The sequence below is a fragment of the Ranitomeya imitator genome, chromosome 2, assembly GCF_032444005.1.
Source record: "Ranitomeya imitator isolate aRanImi1 chromosome 2, aRanImi1.pri, whole genome shotgun sequence".
In the NCBI taxonomy this organism is placed as follows: domain Eukaryota; kingdom Metazoa; phylum Chordata; class Amphibia; order Anura; family Dendrobatidae; genus Ranitomeya; species Ranitomeya imitator.
This window is the reverse complement of record NC_091283.1, coordinates 20,930,672-20,950,897: the sequence shown is the minus strand read 5'-3', so window position 1 is coordinate 20,950,897 and position 20,226 is coordinate 20,930,672. Positions and strand designations below refer to the sequence as shown.

Here is a 20,226-nt window from a genome sequence, read left to right as displayed (position 1 = left end):
GCAGCCGCCGTCAGTTTTTCCTGCTGTTGTCACTCACCGTCCTGTCTGCGCCATTAGGCAAATTTGCTGAGAACGGTGCTCGGGGAGCTTGGAGGAACGAGCCATTAAACAGCCGGCGGAGCGCTCCACGCATGATGGTGGTCCGCAGTGATGCAACCAGCACTCTCATCATTCCCCGCATCACAGCAGAACAGACAGTGTGTCTGTTTTATTTATCAGCGGAGACCAAAACCTAAGATTTCCTATACTTAACATTAAGGCGGTGACATCACTGCGGAGAGGGCAGTGACATCACTACGGAGAGGGCGGTGACATCACTACATAGAGGGCGGTGACATCACTACGGAGAGGGCGGCGACATTACTACGGAGAGGGGGGCGACATCACTACGGAGATGGCGGCGACATCACTACGGAGATGGCGGCGACATCACTACGGAGAGGGGGGCGACATCACTACGGAGATGGCGGCGACATGACTACGGAGAGGGCGGCGACATCAGTACAGAGAGGGCGGCGACATCACTACGGAGAGGGCGGCGACATCACTACGGAGAGGGCGGTGACATCACTACGGAGAGGGCGGTGACATCACTACAGAGAGGGCGGCGACATCACTACGGAGAGGGCGGCGACATCACTACAGAGAAGGCGGTGACATCACTACGGTGAGGGCGGTGACATCACTACAGAGAAGGCGGTGACATCACTGCGGAGAGGGCGGTGACATCACTACGGATAGGGCGGTGACATCACTACGGACAGGGCGGTGACATCACTACATAGAGGGCGGCGACATCACTACGGAGAGGGCGGTGACATCACTACGGAGAGGGCGGCGACATCACTACAGAGAAGGCGGTGACATCACTGCGGAGAGGGCGGTGACATCACTACGGTGAGGGCGGTGACATCACTACGGAGAGGGCGGTGACATCACTACAGAGAGCGCGGTGATATCACTACGGAGAGGGCGGCGACATCACTACAGAGAGGGCGGTGACATCACTATGGAGAGGGCGGTGACATCACTATGGAGAGGTCGGCGACATCACTATGGAGAGGGCGGTGACATCACTACGGAGAGGGCGGTGACATCACTATGGAGAGGGCGGTGACATCACTACGGATAGGGCGGTGACATCACTACGGTGAGGGTGGTGACATCACTATGGAGAGGGCGGTGACATCACTATGGAGAGGGCGGTGACATCACTATGGAGAGGGCGGTGACATCACTATGGAGAGGGCGGTGACATCACTACAGATAGGGCGGTGACATCACTATGGAGAGGGCGGTGACATCACTATGGAGAGGGCGGTGACATCACTATGGAGAGGTCGGCGACATCACTATGGAGAGGGCGGTGACATCACTACGGAGAGGGCGGTGACATCACTACAGATAGGGCGGTGACATCACTATGGAGAGGGCGGTGACATCACTATGGAGAGGGCGGCGACATCACTATGGAGAGGGCGGTGACATCACTATGGAGAGGGCGGTGACATCACTACAGATAGGGCGGTGACATCACTATGGAGAGGGCGGTGACATCACTATGGAGAGGGCGGTGACATCACTATGGAGAGGTCGGCGACATCACTATGGAGAGGGCGGTGACATCACTACGGAGAGGGCGGTGACATCACTACGGAGAGGGCGGTGACATCACTACGGATAGGGCGGTGACATCACTACGGTGAGGGTGGTGACATCACTATGGAGAGGGCGGTGACATCACTATGGAGAGGGCGGTGACATCACTATGGAGAGGGCGGTGACATCACTATGGAGAGGGCGGTGACATCACTACGGATAGGGCGGTGACATCACTACGGATAGGGCGGTGACATCACTGCAGCGAGGGTGGAGACATCACTATGGCGAGTGTCTTGATATCACTACGAAAAGATCAATGACATCACTACAGTAATGCTGAGGACGGTGACATCACTAAAATTTTTTTTTGTTCTTACACTGTGTTCCAAATTATTATGCATAAAGAGTTTAGTAGTGATAAGGTTAGAATGTTGTTGTTTGCCATTGATGGTGATGTGTGCCAGGGCTTTTTATATCACTGGAAGCCATTGCAGATACCTGTGCACCTTAGTTTGGCCGGTGAGTCCAAATAAAGGCAAGACTACTTAAGAAGGCTGTTCCACATTATTAAGCAGCCTACATTTTTGGCCAAAATGGGAAAGAAAAAGGATGTGTCGGCAAACTGTGGAGCATTTAGGTCAAGGCATGACAACAATCACATTGCCAAGACACTTCATGGTGATCATCGCACAATCCAGAAGTATGTAGCTGATTCCCAGCACACACGTGTACGTGCTGATAAGGAAGAATTGAGGACTCTTTCCAACAGGCAATTGCGTAAGGTTAAAAGAGCAGCTGCACAAATGCCTTGTCATGGCAGTAGACGAGTTTTGAAGCTGCTGGTGCCTCCAACGTCCCCAGAGCAAGATGCAGGGTCCTTCAGAGGTTTGCAGCTGTGCGGATCCTGTCAACCACCTCTATCCACCAAACACAAGCAGAAACGGCTTCAGTGGCCAAACGATACATGAAGACTGACGTCCAAACTGTTCACCGATGAGGGCAACGCTCGATGGTCCAGATGGATGGAGTGGAGGATGGCTGGTTGATGGATACCCCATGAAAACACGGCTAAGGCGCCAACAAGGAGGAGGTGGAGTAATGTTTTGGGCTGGAATCATGGGGAGAGAGATTGTCGACCCCTTTATGATCCCTGAAGGGGTAAAGATGAACTCCATAATCTATGTGGAGTTTCTAAAACTACACTTCCTGCCATGGAAGAACCGTGCTTTCCGCAGCAAGATCATCTTCATGCATGATAATGCACCGTCTCATGCTGCAAAAAACACATCTGCATCTCTGGCTGCTCTGGGCATAAAAGAGGACAAACTTATGGTGCGGCCACCATCTTCCCCCGACCTCAACCCCATTGAGAACCTCTGGAGCATCATCAAAAGGAGAGTCTATGATGGCGGGAGGCAGTCACATCTAAGCAACAGCTCTGGGAGGGGATTCTGTCCACAAACAATTGAAGCAGAAACCATCCGAAAACTGACAAAGTCAATGGACGAGAGAGTTCAGAAGCTTCTTTCCAACAAAGGGTCCTATGTGCAAATGTAACATCACCTAGAAGAAAGATTTCGTTTGAAAACTGTTTGATTTCATTTTGCAATAAGCTGATAATGCTTAGAACTTCACAATTGACCATTTTTTTTGTTCAAAATTAAATAAAAAAGGTTGAAAACTCTGCTGTGCATAATAATTTGGAACATGTATTTTGAGTGTTTATTTTTTTTTTTTTTAAAAAGATACTGTTTTCATAGGCAGTTTGTTCCAAACCATTGCAATTATACTAGAATAGTAGATGACTGGAAAATAACAATGGCTGCAATTCAGATAGGTAATTTAGAGAAAATAGGAGGAAATATTATTTGCATAATAATTTGGAACACAGTGTATAAAAGTAGTAAAAATGAAAAACAGTTGCATAGAAAGTATTAAGATTCCTAAAGCCACTAGTGAGGGGCATATTCACCCCCCTCCCTAATCCTCACACAGATTTCCAGTAGGATTGATGTAGAATTGCACAACGGACAAAGGGAAGTAGGAAATTCCGTATAACTGGGAAATGGCAAATCTAATTAAAATGTATTTTGAAGCCCAGACTGCCTGGTATGGACAGGTAATTAGGACAGGATACCTTTAGTGATGAAGCTGGATTAGAGGAGGGGCAGAGGGCTATCTCCAGAATGAAGCTGCTACGATGAAAGTTATAAATATTGGTGTTTGTATGGATCCAACAGTGATTGGACGTACATTTTCAACTTCAGGATTAGTAGGGGAAGAATATGCATATATTTTCATAACCGTGACACCTGCCTATAAGCCTAAAATCAATAGTGGCCAGATCACTGACGACAACAGCTATGTCATGTTTGGTCTCTGGGTACGGAAACGGTAAAATCCTGATAAAAAAATATGGCGGCGATCTCGAACTTCTGCGATTGTGAGGAGGGAAGATATTGTTAATGTTAGGAATTTCATCAAATCCTAACGGGCTGAGAAAGTCCCACAACCCGAACCACATGAGGTGTTCAAGGCTGGAGGGAGGTTGTAGGTGTAACTCATGTGCTGATAAAAGGTCCAGACAAATTATGATCTGTGTTCATGTAGAGAGATACATATTAGTAGTATGCATGATCTTGTCTCTGGACGTTTTCAATCATAGCACTCTCCTTCGCTAGGCCGATCGTGTATTAAGTTTCATTTGATAATCCTGTTTATCTTATGTAACTGTATATGCTGTATTGTTTTGTAACCTCTGTAAAAATATGCAAAAGATTTAACAAACACTGCCTATTCTGAATTAAATATAAAATGTAATAGTTCTGTTCCTTTTGTTCTGTAAACCGCACCCTGAAGCCATACGCTACCAGAACCAGACTTCCAGTCAGCCTGTATAAAAACGACAGGTGGTGGCAGCGAACATGTCTTCAGTTATTGTGGAGTTCGCAGTGACTGTATCGGGGGTATATACACATATACCATATGTGGGAATCGGAGGTGTACAGTATATACCACATGCTTACCGTTAGTTTCCCACTATCCGGCCTATGTGGAAGCAGTCGCAGCCTCGTCCGTTAATCGTTGGTCAATTGTCCGCATGATAGGGGGCAGCAGAGGACTGATCGTGGCAAACAGGTTAAAGCAAAGGCTGTTCAGCATGAATCCCCTGGCCATGATCTTTGGCAAGCAGAAAATACAAAAATGTCATTTTCTCTATTCTTACACTCACAAACTCAACATTACAGGCAGGAGCGTAAGCTACTGAGCCACAAGCTCTGATGATGTAACGGGAAGAAATTTGTGTACTTGATCTGCACTGCAGGCTCTGACTCTATAGGCAGATTATACTGAAACAGAGATACATTGTGCAGTGTATATATGTATTTTTATTCTAGAGGGAGAATAAAAGATTTTTTTTCATCCTATAAAATTACTAAAAAATAATAATAAAAAGGATTTGATAATGAAAAAAATGTAATTTTAATGTGATGCTTTTTTTTTTTTAATAAATAATAAACGTCACAAATCAGCAGTTAACATGTACACATTTGTGTCCCTGTAATTGTAACAACCCACACAACACAGCGATCAGATTATTTATGGAAATTGGAAAATTCCATTAAAAAAAATGGTGTGATTGATATTTCTCTATTAAACCCATAAAAAAATGAAATAAAACTGTAATTCTGAGGCCGTGTTCACACGTAGCATAAATGCTGTGTTCTTCGGTTGCTTTTTTTCTGCAGGTGTCCGAACCACACAACGCAACACCATTCTCCTCTGATTATTGCGTATTTGCTGCATTTCTTTTATGTGTTTTTTCGCTTGTTTGATGCGATTTTGGGGCAGATATGAGGCAGACTTTTTAATGATTTTTTTAATAATACAGAAAAGCTTTGATTCTGAGCAGAGGCGTAGCTAGAGCTTTTGCCGCCCGGGGCTGTTCCCGAGCTTGGTGCCCCCCCCCCAGCAGGAATAAGACCTCAGATGGAGAAGTTAAATTGTTTCGCCGGTGAATGTTACCATCACATGATCGGGACTGCAAAAAAAAAAAAACAAGTTCTGCTTACCTGACCGCGCTCCTGCTCTCTCCACGCAGCTGAAACGTGCACTCGCCGGCGACTGACAATGATGTCAGACGCCGGCGACATGCACACTGGGACTGACGTCAGCTGCCAGCCTCAGATTGGCTGGCGGCTGTTAACTATTGACGTGCGAGCGCGGGCCCGCACGTCAATAGCGTTAAACAGCTGCAGCGCCGGCCCAGTGACCCACCCCCAGGGCCGGCTCCAGGTTTTTGAGGGCCCCGGGCAAAAGAGTCTCAGTGGGTCTCCCCTTTAACACATACCCCGATTCATGATGCCCAGATACAGCAGAGAAATCTAGGTATAGTACAATGCCAGATTTCACTTCTTACATGAGTGACAGCTATTGTAAATTCTACAGTGAATATATACAGGATAGGAGAGGTACTGTGCAGTGTATATATACAGGACAGGAGGAGTGGTACTGTGCAGTGTATATATACAGGACAGGAGGAGTGGTACTGTGCAGTGTATATATACAGGACAGGAGGAGTAGTACTGTGCAGTGTATATATACAGGACAGGAGGAGTGGTACTGTGCAGTGTATATATACAGGATAGGAGGAGTGGTACTGTGCAGTGTATATATACAGGATAGGAGGAGTGGTACTGTGCAGTGTATATATACAGGATAGGAGAGGTACTGTGCAGTGTATATATACAGGATAGGAGGAGTGATACTGTGCAGTGTATATATACAGGATAGGAGGAGTGGTACTGTGCAGTGTATATATACAGGACAGGAGGAGTGGTACTGTGCAGTGTATATATACAGGATAGGAGGAGTGGTACTGTGCAGTGTATATATACAGGACAGGAGGAGTGGTACTGTGCAGTGTATATATACAGGACAGGAGGAGTGGTACTGTGCAGTGTATATATACAGGACAGGAGGAGTAGTACTGTGCAGTGTATATATACAGGACAGGAGGAGTGGTACTGTGCAGTGTATATATACAGGACAGGAGGAGTGGTACTGTGCAGTGTATATATACAGGATAGGAGGAGTGGTACTGTGCAGTGTATATATACAGGATAGGAGAGGTACTGTGCAGTGTATATATACAGGATAGGAGGAGTGATACTGTGCAGTGTATATATACAGGATAGGAGGAGTGGTACTGTGCAGTGTATATATACAGGACAGGAGGAGTGGTACTGTGCAGTGTATATATACAGGATAGGAGGAGTGGTACTGTGCAGTGTATATATACAGGACAGGAGGAGTAGTACTGTGCAGTGTATATATACAGGACAGGAGGAGTGGTACTGTGCAGTGTATATATACAGGATAGGAGGAGTGGTACTGTGCAGTGTATATATACAGGACAGGAGGAGTGGTACTGTGCAGTGTATATATACAGGATAGGAGGAGTGGTACTGTGCAGTGTATATATACAGGACAGGAGGAGTGGTACTGTGCAGTGTATTTATACAGGACAGGAGGAGTGGTACTGTGCAGTGTATATATACAGGACAGGAGGAGTGGTACTGTGCAGTGTATATATACAGGACAGGAGGAGTGGTACTGTGCAGTGTATATATACAGGACAGGAGGAGTAGTACTGTGCAGTGTATATATACAGGACAGGAGGAGTGGTACTGTGCAGTGTATATATACAGGACAGGAGGAGTGGTACTGTGCAGTGTATATATACAGGACAGGAGGAGTGGTACTGTGCAGTGTATATATACAGGACAGGAGGAGTGGTACTGTGCAGTGTATATATACAGGACAGGAGGAGTAGTACTGTGCAGTGTATATATACAGGACAGGAGGAGTGGTACTGTGCAGTGTATATATACAGGACAGGAGGAGTGGTACTGTGCAGTGTATATATACAGGATAGGAGGAGTGGTACTGTGCAGTGTATATATACAGGATAGGAGAGGTACTGTGCAGTGTATATATACAGGATAGGAGGAGTGATACTGTGCAGTGTATATATACAGGATAGGAGGAGTGGTACTGTGCAGTGTATATATACAGGACAGGAGGAGTGGTACTGTGCAGTGTATATATACAGGATAGGAGGAGTGGTACTGTGCAGTGTATATATACAGGACAGGAGGAGTAGTACTGTGCAGTGTATATATACAGGACAGGAGGAGTGGTACTGTGCAGTGTATATATACAGGATAGGAGGAGTGGTACTGTGCAGTGTATATATACAGGACAGGAGGAGTGGTACTGTGCAGTGTATATATACAGGATAGGAGGAGTGGTACTGTGCAGTGTATATATACAGGACAGGAGGAGTAGTACTGTGCAGTGTATATATACAGGATAGGAGGAGTAGTACTGTGCAGTGTATATATACAGGATAGGAGGAGTGGTACTGTGCAGTGTATATATACAGGATAGGAGAGGTACTGTGCAGTGTATATATACAGGACAGGAGGAGTAGTACTGTGCAGTGTATATATACAGGACAGGAGGAGTGGTACTGTGCAGTGTATATATACAGGATAGGAGGAGTGGTACTGTGCAGTGTATATATACAGGATAGGAGAGGTACTGTGCAGTGTATATATACAGGATAGGAGGAGTGATACTGTGCAGTGTATATATACAGGATAGGAGGAGTGGTACTGTGCAGTGTATATATACAGGACAGGAGGAGTGGTACTGTGCAGTGTATATATACAGGACAGGAGGAGTGGTACTGTGCAGTGTATATATACAGGACAGGAGGAGTGGTACTGTGCAGTGTATATATACAGGATAGGAGGAGTGGTACTGTGCAGTGTATATATACAGGACAGGAGGAGTGGTACTGTGCAGTGTATATATACAGGACAGGAGGAGTGGTACTGTGCAGTGTATATATACAGGACAGGAGGATTGGTATTGTGCAGTGTATAGATACAGGATAGGAGGAGTGGTACTGTGCAGTGTATATATACAGGATAGGAGTGGTACTGTGCAGTGTATATATACAGGACAGGAGGAGTGGTACTGTGCAGTGTATATATACAGGAGGAGTGGTACTGTGCAGTGTATATATACAGGAGGAGTGGTACTGTGCAGTGTATATATACAGGACAGGAGGAGCGGTACTGTGCAGTGTATATATACAGGACAGGAGGAGTGGTACTGTGCAGTGTATATATACAGGACAGGAGGAGTGGTACTGTGCAGTGTATATATACAGGAGGAGTGGTACTGTGCAGTGTATATATACAGGAGGAGTGGTACTGTGCAGTGTATATATACAGGACAGGAGGAGTGGTACTGTGCAGTGTATATATACAGGACAGGAGGAGTGGTACTGTGCAGTGTATATATACAGGAGGAGTGGTACTGTGCAGTGTATATATACAGGATAGGAGGAGTGGTACTGTGCAGTGTATATATACAGGAGGAGTGGTACTGTGCAGTGTATATATACAGGACAGGAGGAGTGGTACTGTGCAGTGTATATATACAGGACAGGAGGAGTAGTACTGTGCAGTGTATATATACAGAACAGGAGGAGCGGTGCTGTGCAGTGTATATATACAGGAGGAGTGGTACTGTGCAGTGTATATATACAGGAGGAGTGGTACTGTGCAGTGTATATATACAGGAGGAGTGGTACTGTGCAGTGTATATATACAGGAGGAGTGGTACTGTGCAGTGTATATATACAGGACAGGAGGAGTGGTACTGTGCAGTGTATATATACAGGATAGGAGGAGTGGTACTGTGCAGTGTATATAGACAGGACAGGAGGAGCGGTACTGTGCAGTGTATATATACAGGACAGGAGGAGCGGTACTGTGCAGTGTATATATACAGGACAGGAGGAGCGGTACTGTGCAGTGTATATATACAGGACAGGAGGAGTGGTACTGTGCAGTGTATATATACAGGAGGAGTGGTACTGTGCAGTGTATATATACAGGACAGGAGGAGTGGTACTGTGCAGTGTATATATACAGGACAGGAGTGGTACTGTGCAGTGTATATATACAGGACAGGAGGAGTGGTACTGTGCAGTGTATATATACAGGAGGAGTGGTACTGTGCAGTGTATATATACAGGACAGGAGGAGTGGTACTGTGCAGTGTATATATACAGGACAGGAGGAGTGGTACTGTGCAGTGTATATATACAGGACAGGAGGAGTAGTACTGTGCAGTGTATATATACAGGATAGGAGGAGTGGTACTGTGCAGTGTATATATACAGGACAGGAGGAGTGGTGCTGTGCAGTGTATATATACAGGACAGGAGGAGTGGTACTGTGCAGTGTATATATACAGGAGGAGTGGTACTGTGCAGTGTATATATACAGGACAGGAGGAGTGGTACTGTGCAGTGTATATATACAGGACAGGAGGAGTGGTACTGTGCAGTGTATATATACAGGACAGGAGTGGTACTGTGCAGTGTATATATACAGGACAGGAGGAGTGGTACTGTGCAGTGTATATATACAGGACAGGAGGAGTGGTACTGTGCAGTGTATATATACAGGACAGGAGGAGTGGTACTGTGCAGTGTATATATACAGGACAGGAGTGGTACTGTGCAGTGTATATATACAGGACAGGAGGAGTGGTACTGTGCAGTGTATATATACAGGACAGGAGGAGTAGTACTGTGCAGTGTATATATACAGGATAGGAGGAGTGGTACTGTGCAGTGTATATATACAGGACAGGAGGAGTGGTACTGTGCAGTGTATATATACAGGAGGAGTGGTACTGTGCAGTGTATATATACAGGACAGGAGGAGTGGTACTGTGCAGTGTATATATACAGGACATGAGGAGTGGTACTGTGCAGTGTATATATACAGGACAGGAGGAGTGGTACTGTGCAGTGTATATATACAGGACAGGAGGAGTGGTGCTGTGCAGTGTATATATACAGGACAGGAGGAGTGGTACTGTGCAGTGTATATATACAGGAGGAGTGGTACTGTGCAGTGTATATATACAGGACAGGAGGAGTGGTACTGTGCAGTGTATATATACAGGACAGGAGGAGTGGTACTGTGCAGTGTATATATACAGGACAGGAGGAGTGGTACTGTGCAGTGTATATATACAGGACAGGAGGAGTGGTACTGTGCAGTGTATATATACAGGACAGGAGGAGTGGTACTGTGCAGTGTATATATACAGGACAGGAGGAGTGGTACTGTGCAGTGTATATATACAGGACAGGAGTGGTACTGTGCAGTGTATATATACAGGACAGGAGGAGTGGTACTGTGCAGTGTATATATACAGGACAGGAGGAGTGGTACTGTGCAGTGTATATATACAGGACAGGAGGAATGGTACTGTGCAGTGTATATATACAGGAGGAGCGGTACTGTGCAGTGTATATATACAGGACAGGAGGAGTGGTACTGTGCAGTGTATATATACAGGACAGGAGGAGTGGTACTGTGCAGTGTATATATACAGGATAGGAGGAGTGGTACTGTGCAGTGTATATATACAGGAGGAGTGGTACTGTGCAGTGTATATATACAGGACAGGAGGAGTGGTACTGTGCAGTGTATATATACAGGACAGGAGGAGTGGTACTGTGCAGTGTATATAGACAGGAGGAGTGGTACTGTGCAGTGTATATATACAGGACAGGAGGAGTGGTACTGTGCAGTGTATATATACAGGACAGGAGGAGTGGTACTGTGCAGTGTATATATACAGGACAGGAGTGGTACTGTGCAGTGTATATATACAGGACAGGAGGAGTGGTACTGTGCAGTGTATATATACAGGACAGAAGGAGTGGTACTGTGCAGTGTATATATACAGGATAGGAGGAGTGGTACTGTGCAGTGTATATATACAGGAGGAGTGGTACTGTGCAGTGTATATATACAGGACAGGAGGAGTGGTACTGTGCAGTGTATATATACAGGACAGGAGGAGTGGTACTGTGCAGTGTATATAGACAGGAGGAGTGGTACTGTGCAGTGTATATATACAGGACAGGAGGAGTGGTACTGTGCAGTGTATATATACAGGACAGGAGGAGTGGTACTGTGCAGTGTATATATACAGGACAGGAGTGGTACTGTGCAGTGTATATATACAGGACAGGAGGAGTGGTACTGTGCAGTGTATATACACAGGACAGGAGGAGTGGTACTGTGCAGTGTATATATACAGGACAGGAGGAGTGGTACTGTGCATTGTATATATACAGGACAGGAGGAGCAGTACTGTGCAGTGTATATATACAGGACAGGAGTGGTACTGTGCAGTGTATACTGTATATACAGGACAGGAGGAGCGGTACTGTGCAGTGTATATATACAGGACAGGAGGAGTGGTACTGTGCAGTGTATATATACAGGACAGGAGGAGTGGTACTGTGCAGTGTATATATACAGGACAGGAGGAGTGGTACTGTGCAGTGTATATATACAGGATAGGAGGAGTGGTACTGTGCAGTGTATATATACAGGACAGGAGGAGTGGTGCTGTGCAGTGTATATATACAGGACAGGAGGAGTGGTACTGTGCAGTGTATATATACAGGAGGAGTGGTACTGTGCAGTGTTTATATACAGGACAGGAGGAGTGGTACTGTGCAGTGTATATATACAGGACAGGAGGAGTGGTACTGTGCAGTGTATATATACAGGACAGGAGGAGTGGTACTGTGCAGTGTATATATACAGGACAGGAGTGGTACTGTGCAGTGTATATATACAGGAGGAGTGGTACTGTGCAGTGTATATATACAGGACAGGAGGAGTGGTACTGTGCAGTGTATATATACAGGACAGGAGGAGTGGTACTGTGCAGTGTATATATACAGGACAGGAGGAGTGGTACTGTGCAGTGTATATATACAGGACAGGAGGAGTAGTACTGTGCAGTGTATATATACAGGATAGGAGGAGTGGTACTGTGCAGTGTATATATACAGGACAGGAGGAGTGGTGCTGTGCAGTGTATATATACAGGACAGGAGGAGTGGTACTGTGCAGTGTATATATACAGGATAGGAGGAGTGGTACTGTGCAGTGTATATAGACAGGACAGGAGGAGCGGTACTGTGCAGTGTATATATACAGGACAGGAGGAGTGGTACTGTGCAGTGTATATATACAGGACAGGAGGAGTGGTACTGTGCAGTGTATATATACAGGACAGGAGTGGTACTGTGCAGTGTATATATACAGGACAGGAGGAGTGGTACTGTGCAGTGTATATATACAGGACAGGAGGAGTGGTACTGTGCAGTGTATATAAACAGGAGGAGTGGTACTGTGCAGTGTATATATACAGGACAGGAGGAGTGGTACTGTGCAGTGTATATATACAGGACAGAAGGAGTGGTACTGTGCAGTGTATATATACAGGATAGGAGGAGTGGTACTGTGCAGTGTATATATACAGGAGGAGTGGTACTGTGCAGTGTATATATACAGGACAGGAGGAGTGGTACTGTGCAGTGTATATATACAGGACAGGAGGAGTGGTACTGTGCAGTGTATATAGACAGGAGGAGTGGTACTGTGCAGTGTATATATACAGGACAGGAGGAGTGGTACTGTGCAGTGTATATATACAGGACAGGAGGAGTGGTACTGTGCAGTGTATATATACAGGACAGGAGTGGTACTGTGCAGTGTATATATACAGGACAGGAGGAGTGGTACTGTGCAGTGTATATACACAGGACAGGAGGAGTGGTACTGTGCAGTGTATATATACAGGACAGGAGGAGTGGTACTGTGCATTGTATATATACAGGACAGGAGGAGCAGTACTGTGCAGTGTATATATACAGGACAGGAGTGGTACTGTGCAGTGTATACTGTATATACAGGACAGGAGGAGCGGTACTGTGCAGTGTATATATACAGGACAGGAGGAGTGGTACTGTGCAGTGTATATATACAGGACAGGAGGAGTGGTACTGTGCAGTGTATATATACAGGACAGGAGGAGTGGTACTGTGCAGTGTATATATACAGGACAGGAGGAGTGGTACTGTGCAGTGTATATATACAGGATAGGAGGAGTGGTACTGTGCAGTGTATATATACAGGACAGGAGGAGTGGTGCTGTGCAGTGTATATATACAGGACAGGAGGAGTGGTACTGTGCAGTGTATATATACAGGAGGAGTGGTACTGTGCAGTGTTTATATACAGGACAGGAGGAGTGGTACTGTGCAGTGTATATATACAGGACAGGAGGAGTGGTACTGTGCAGTGTATATATACAGGACAGGAGGAGTGGTACTGTGCAGTGTATATATACAGGACAGGAGTGGTACTGTGCAGTGTATATATACAGGAGGAGTGGTACTGTGCAGTGTATATATACAGGACAGGAGGAGTGGTACTGTGCAGTGTATATATACAGGACAGGAGGAGTGGTACTGTGCAGTGTATATATACAGGACAGGAGGAGTGGTACTGTGCAGTGTATATATACAGGACAGGAGGAGTAGTACTGTGCAGTGTATATATACAGGATAGGAGGAGTGGTACTGTGCAGTGTATATATACAGGACAGGAGGAGTGGTGCTGTGCAGTGTATATATACAGGACAGGAGGAGTGGTACTGTGCAGTGTATATATACAGGATAGGAGGAGTGGTACTGTGCAGTGTATATAGACAGGACAGGAGGAGCGGTACTGTGCAGTGTATATATACAGGACAGGAGGAGTGGTACTGTGCAGTGTATATATACAGGACAGGAGGAGTGGTACTGTGCAGTGTATATATACAGGACAGGAGTGGTACTGTGCAGTGTATATATACAGGACAGGAGGAGTGGTACTGTGCAGTGTATATATACAGGACAGGAGGAGTGGTACTGTGCAGTGTATATATACAGGACAGGAGGAGTAGTACTGTGCAGTGTATATATACAGGATAGGAGGAGTGGTACTGTGCAGTGTATATATACAGGACAGGAGGAGTGGTGCTGTGCAGTGTATATATACAGGACAGGAGTGGTACTGTGCAGTGTATATATACAGGACAGGAGGAGTGGTACTGTGCAGTGTATATATACAGGACAGGAGGAGTGGTACTGTGCAGTGTATATATACAGGACAGGAGGAGTGGTACTGTGCAGTGTATATATACAGGACAGGAGGAATGGTACTGTGCAGTGTATATATACAGGAGGAGCGGTACTGTGCAGTGTATATATACAGGACAGGAGGAGTGGTACTGTGCAGTGTATATATACAGGATAGGAGGAGTGGTACTGTGCAGTGTATATATACAGGAGGAGTGGTACTGTGCAGTGTATATATACAGGATAGGAGGAGTGGTACTGTGCAGTGTATATATACAGGAGGAGTGGTACTGTGCAGTGTATATATACAGGACAGGAGGAGTGATACTGTGCAGTGTATATATACAGGACAGGAGGAGTGGTACTGTGCAGTGTATATAGACAGGAGGAGTGGTACTGTGCAGTGTATATATACAGGACAGGAGGAGTGGTACTGTGCAGTGTATATATACAGGACAGGAGGAGTGGTACTGTGCAGTGTATATATACAGGACAGGAGTGGTACTGTGCAGTGTATATATACAGGACAGGAGGAGTGGTACTGTGCAGTGTATATATACAGGACAGGAGGAGTGGTACTGTGCATTGTATATATACAGGACAGGAGGAGCGGTACTGTGCAGTGTATATATACAGGACAGGAGTGGTACTGTGCAGTGTATACTGTATATACAGGACAGGAGGAGCGGTACTGTGCAGTGTATATATACAGGACAGGAGGAGTGGTACTGTGCGGTGTATATATATAGGACAGGAGGAGTGGTACTGTGCAGTGTATATATACAGGGGCAGTGGTACTGTGCAGTGTATATATACAGGGCAGTGGTACTGTGCAGTGTATATATACAGGGCAGTGGTACTGTGCAGCGTATATATACAGGGGAGTGGTACTGTGCGGTGTATATATACAGGGCAGTGGTACTGTGCGGTGTATATATACAGGGCAGTGGTACTGTGCGGTGTATATATACAGGGTAGTGGTACTGTGCGGTGTATATATACAGGGGCAGTGGTACTGTGCAGTGTATATATACAGGGTAGTGGTACTGTGCAGTGTATATATACAGGAGGAGTGGTACTGTGCAGTGTATATATACAGGGCAGTGGTACTGTGCAGTGTATATATACAGGGTAGTGGTACTGTGCAGTGTATATATACAGGGGCAGTGGTACTGTGCAGTGTATATATACAGGGCAGTGGTACTGTGCAGTGTATATATACAGGGCAGTGGTACTGTGCAGCGTATATATACAGGGTAGTGGTACTGTGCAGTGTATATATACAGGAGGAGTGGTACTGTGCAGTGTATATATACAGGAGGAGTGGTACTGTGCAGTGTATATATACAGGGCAGTGGTACTGTGCAGTGTATATATACAGGGTAGTGGTACTGTGCAGTGTATATATACAGGGGCAGTGGTACTGTGCAGTGTATATATACAGGGCAGTGGTACTGTGCAGTGTATATATACAGGGCAGTGGTACTGTGCAGCGTATATATACAGGGTAGTGGTACTGTGCAGTGTATATATACAGGAGGAGTGGTACTGTGCAGTGTATATATACAGGAGGAGTGGTACTGTGCAGTGTATATATACAGGGCAGTGGTACTGTGCAGTGTATATATACAGGGCAGTGGTACTGTGCAGTGTATATATACAGGGGCAGTGGTACTGTGCAGTGTATATATACAGGGGCAGTGGTACTGTGCAGTGTATATATACAGGGCAGTGGTACTGTGCAGTGTATATATACAGGGCAGTGGTACTGTGCAGTGTATATATACAGGGTAGTGGTACTGTGCAGTGTATATATACAGGGGCAGTGGTACTGTGCAGTGTATATATACACAGGGGCAGTGGTACTGTGCAGTGTATATATACAGGGCAGTGGTACTGTGCAGTGTATATATACAGGGGCAGTGGTACTGTGCAGTGTATATATACAGGGCAATGGTACTGTGCAGTGTATATATACAGGGCAGTGGTACTGTGCAGTGTATATATACAGGGTAGTGGTACTGTGCAGTGTATATATACAGGAGGAGTGGTACTGTGCAGTGTATATATGCAGGGGCAGTGGTACTGTGCAGTGTATATATACAGGGGCAGTGGTACTGTGCAGTGTATATATACAGGGGCAGTGGTACTGTGCAGTGTATATATACAGGGCAGTGGTACTGTGCAGTGTATATATACAGGGGAGTGATGGTACTGTGCAGTGTATATATACAGGGGAGTGATGGTACTGTGCAGTGTATATATATACTTCAGCAGCCGCCCAGGCCCCCAGCACCTGTCCTGTATATCTACTATATAAAGCTGTGTGTGTGTGTGTGTGTGTGTGTGTGTGTGTGTGTGTGTGTGTGTGTGTGTGTGTGTGTGTGTGTGTGTGTGTGTGTGTGTGTGTGTGTGTGTGTATGTGTGTATGTCCGGGATTGGCAGCTGCACCGTCGCAGCTACAGCCACAAAATTTTGCACAGTCACACGTCTGGACCCCGAGAGCGTCATAGGCTATATTGTGAGGCGAAATTTTAACCCCGCGCGTTCCAATTCACCAAACAATTTTGCCCCTATCTACATAATGGGGAAAAAGTGAAATGAAAAGTGTTGGAGGCGTCGCAGCTACAGCAACAAAATTTTGCACAGTCACACGTCTGGACCCTGAGAGCGTCATAGGCTATGTTGTGAGGTGAAATTTTAACTCCGCGCTTTCCAATTCACCAAACTAATTTTCCCCTATCTACATAATGGGGAAAAGTGAAAGGAAAAGTGTTGGAGGCAAATTGACAGCTGCCAGATGTGAACAAGGGGGACTTAAAGAATGAGAGCGATGGCGCAAAAGAGTATATACCGTACAGTTGCTAAGGTGGGGCCCCGACATGAGATACTCACCACACATGGGGATATGAACACACACACAAAATGCGCCACACACTACCACGTGCTTGAACACATATACCACCCTCAGCACACATTTCACCACACATACACCAACCTCGCCACATAAAAGTCGAAACACAAAAGTCGCCGCTCAAAACTCGCCACGCGCAAAACTCGCCACATGCAAAAACTAGGCTCACGCAAAACTCGCCACAAGTGCAAAACTCACCTCATGGAAAACTCGCCACACGCAAAACTTGCACACACGGAAAAATTGCCACATGCACAAAATTTGCAACACATGCAAAAGTTGCCTCACACAAAACTTGCACATACTCAAAAGGCACCAGACATAAAACTCACCACGCACAAAACTCGCCATGCGCAAAACTTGCTGCACACAACTTGCTACACTAACCTGTCACATGCAACTCGACACACAAAAAGTTGCTACACGCATGTTGCCACACAAAACTCATCTCACAAAAGTCGCTACATGCATGTCGCCACACACAACTCAACACACACAACTTGACAAACGAAACTCGCCCTAAAACACACACAATTCTGGTATTAGCCTTCAAAAATAAAAATCTGATTAATAAGCAGACAAACTACAAGAGCAACAAATGTACCATATAGGAAATACAGCAGCTGTCAGTCACATGACCTGTCTATTATGTGTATGTGTGAGCTAATATATACTGCCAGGGGGAGGGCTTCCTGTTGGCTGGGGATTTATCAGGCTGCCAATTTAGCTTACAAATACTGAGGAAAAAAATAATGAGCAAATAACGTGTGAACGAGGTCTAATACAGCAGATCACACAGGTATATACTACATACAGGGGAGATGACACACAGATATATACTATATACAGGAGAGATAGCACACAGGTATATACTATATAGAGGAGGAGATGACATACAGGTACATACTATATACAGGAGGAGATGACATACAGGTTTATACTAAATACAGGAGGAGATGACACACAGGTATATACTATATACAGGAGCAGATTACCTACAGGTATATACTATATACAGGAGGAGATGACATACAGGTATATGCTATATATAGAAGATGACATATAAGTATATACTATATACAGGAGGAGATGACACAGATATATACTATATACAGGGGAGATGACACACAGGTATATACTATATACAGGAGGAGATGACACACAGGTATATACTATATACAGGAGGAGATGACATACAGGTATATACTATATATAGAAGGAGATGACATACGGGTATATACTATATATAGGAGGAGATGACATACAGGTATATACTATATATAGGAGGAGATGACATACAGGTATATACTATATATAGGAGGAGATGACATACAGGTATATACTATATACAGGGGAGATGACACACAGCAGGTATATACTATATACAGGGGAGATGACATACAGGTATATACTATATACAGGAGATGACATACAGGTGTATACTATATATAAGGGAGATGACAAACATGTATATACTGAGGTGAAAATGAGAGGTGTGAGGTGAAAATGAAAAGGTGTGAGTGCAAAATGAGAGGAGTGAGGGAAAATAGTGTAGTGATTGGAAAATGACAGATGTGAGGTCGAAATGACAAGTGTTGGGGGGAATGAGAGGAGTGAGGGAGAAAATGAGAGGTGTGAGGGAGAAAATGAGAGATGTGAGGGGGAAAATGAGAGGCGTGATGGGAAAATAAGAGAAGTGACGTGCTATAACTAACCACAGATATTTACTATGCCCAGGCAACGCCGGACTCTTCAGCTAGTATATTATATATACTGTCATGCAGGCTGTACAGATACAGTATATACACATACAGGACAGGTGCTGGGGGCCTGGGCGGCTGCTGAAGTATATATATATCAGCTGTGGCCGCCCCAGCTCACCCAGACTGTCAGAATACAAAGATACATCGCACTCACTCAGGGCGGCAAGGAAGGAGCTCCTCCGGAATCTGCCTGTCCTAATAAGTGTTCACTTCACAGCAGCCAGGGAGGGGCGGGCGGAGGAGCAGAGCAGGAGAATGTGCTCTCTCCGCCCACAAACAAAGTCACGCTGCGTTCTTAACCCGATGTGCCTGCACTGCCTGGCCCTGCACTGAATGAAAAGATGCTTGTGCCAGCAGGGCTAGATGCCCGCCCCCCGCATTGTGCCGCCCAGGGCGGCCCGCCCCCCCCGCACCCCCCTTCCTACGCCACTGATTCTGAGCTTAAAATTGCAACAGCGTTTTCTTTTCAAGCGTTTTTTTCAGAAGAAGCCTATAGAGAAAAAAATGCACCAAAACCGCAGAGTTCAGCAGTGCCTTTAGATGCTCCGGCCCTGGTTGATAAAAAGCCGCGTCAGGGATGTCGGGAGGTTAGAGATTCGTAGCCCCTCGTCCTGCTGCCAGGTAACACTGACCTGTGCGCGGATTGGATGTGGCCATGGGCTTAGCCAAAATTGGCCACAACGCATGATTTATCCCTCTTTCTGTTCTTCAAAAGTTGGGAGGTCCGCACATGGGTCTTTGGTGGTCCGCCATCGCTGGCTGTGACACATTATATTGAGCAGCCGTCATGGTTGTAGTGTCTCTGTGGCTCGTGTTCACACATGGATGATGAGTGATCCCTGATCTTTAATGTTGCACTT

General features: G+C 45.6%; 1 protein-coding gene across 1 annotated transcript in view; it reads left to right on the top strand.

The window, feature by feature from the left end:
- LOC138661436 (connector enhancer of kinase suppressor of ras 2-like) overlaps positions 1-20,226 on the top strand; it is a 468,527-nt gene that overhangs the window by 163,129 nt on the left and 285,172 nt on the right. The gene's annotated exons all lie outside the window — the stretch shown is intronic.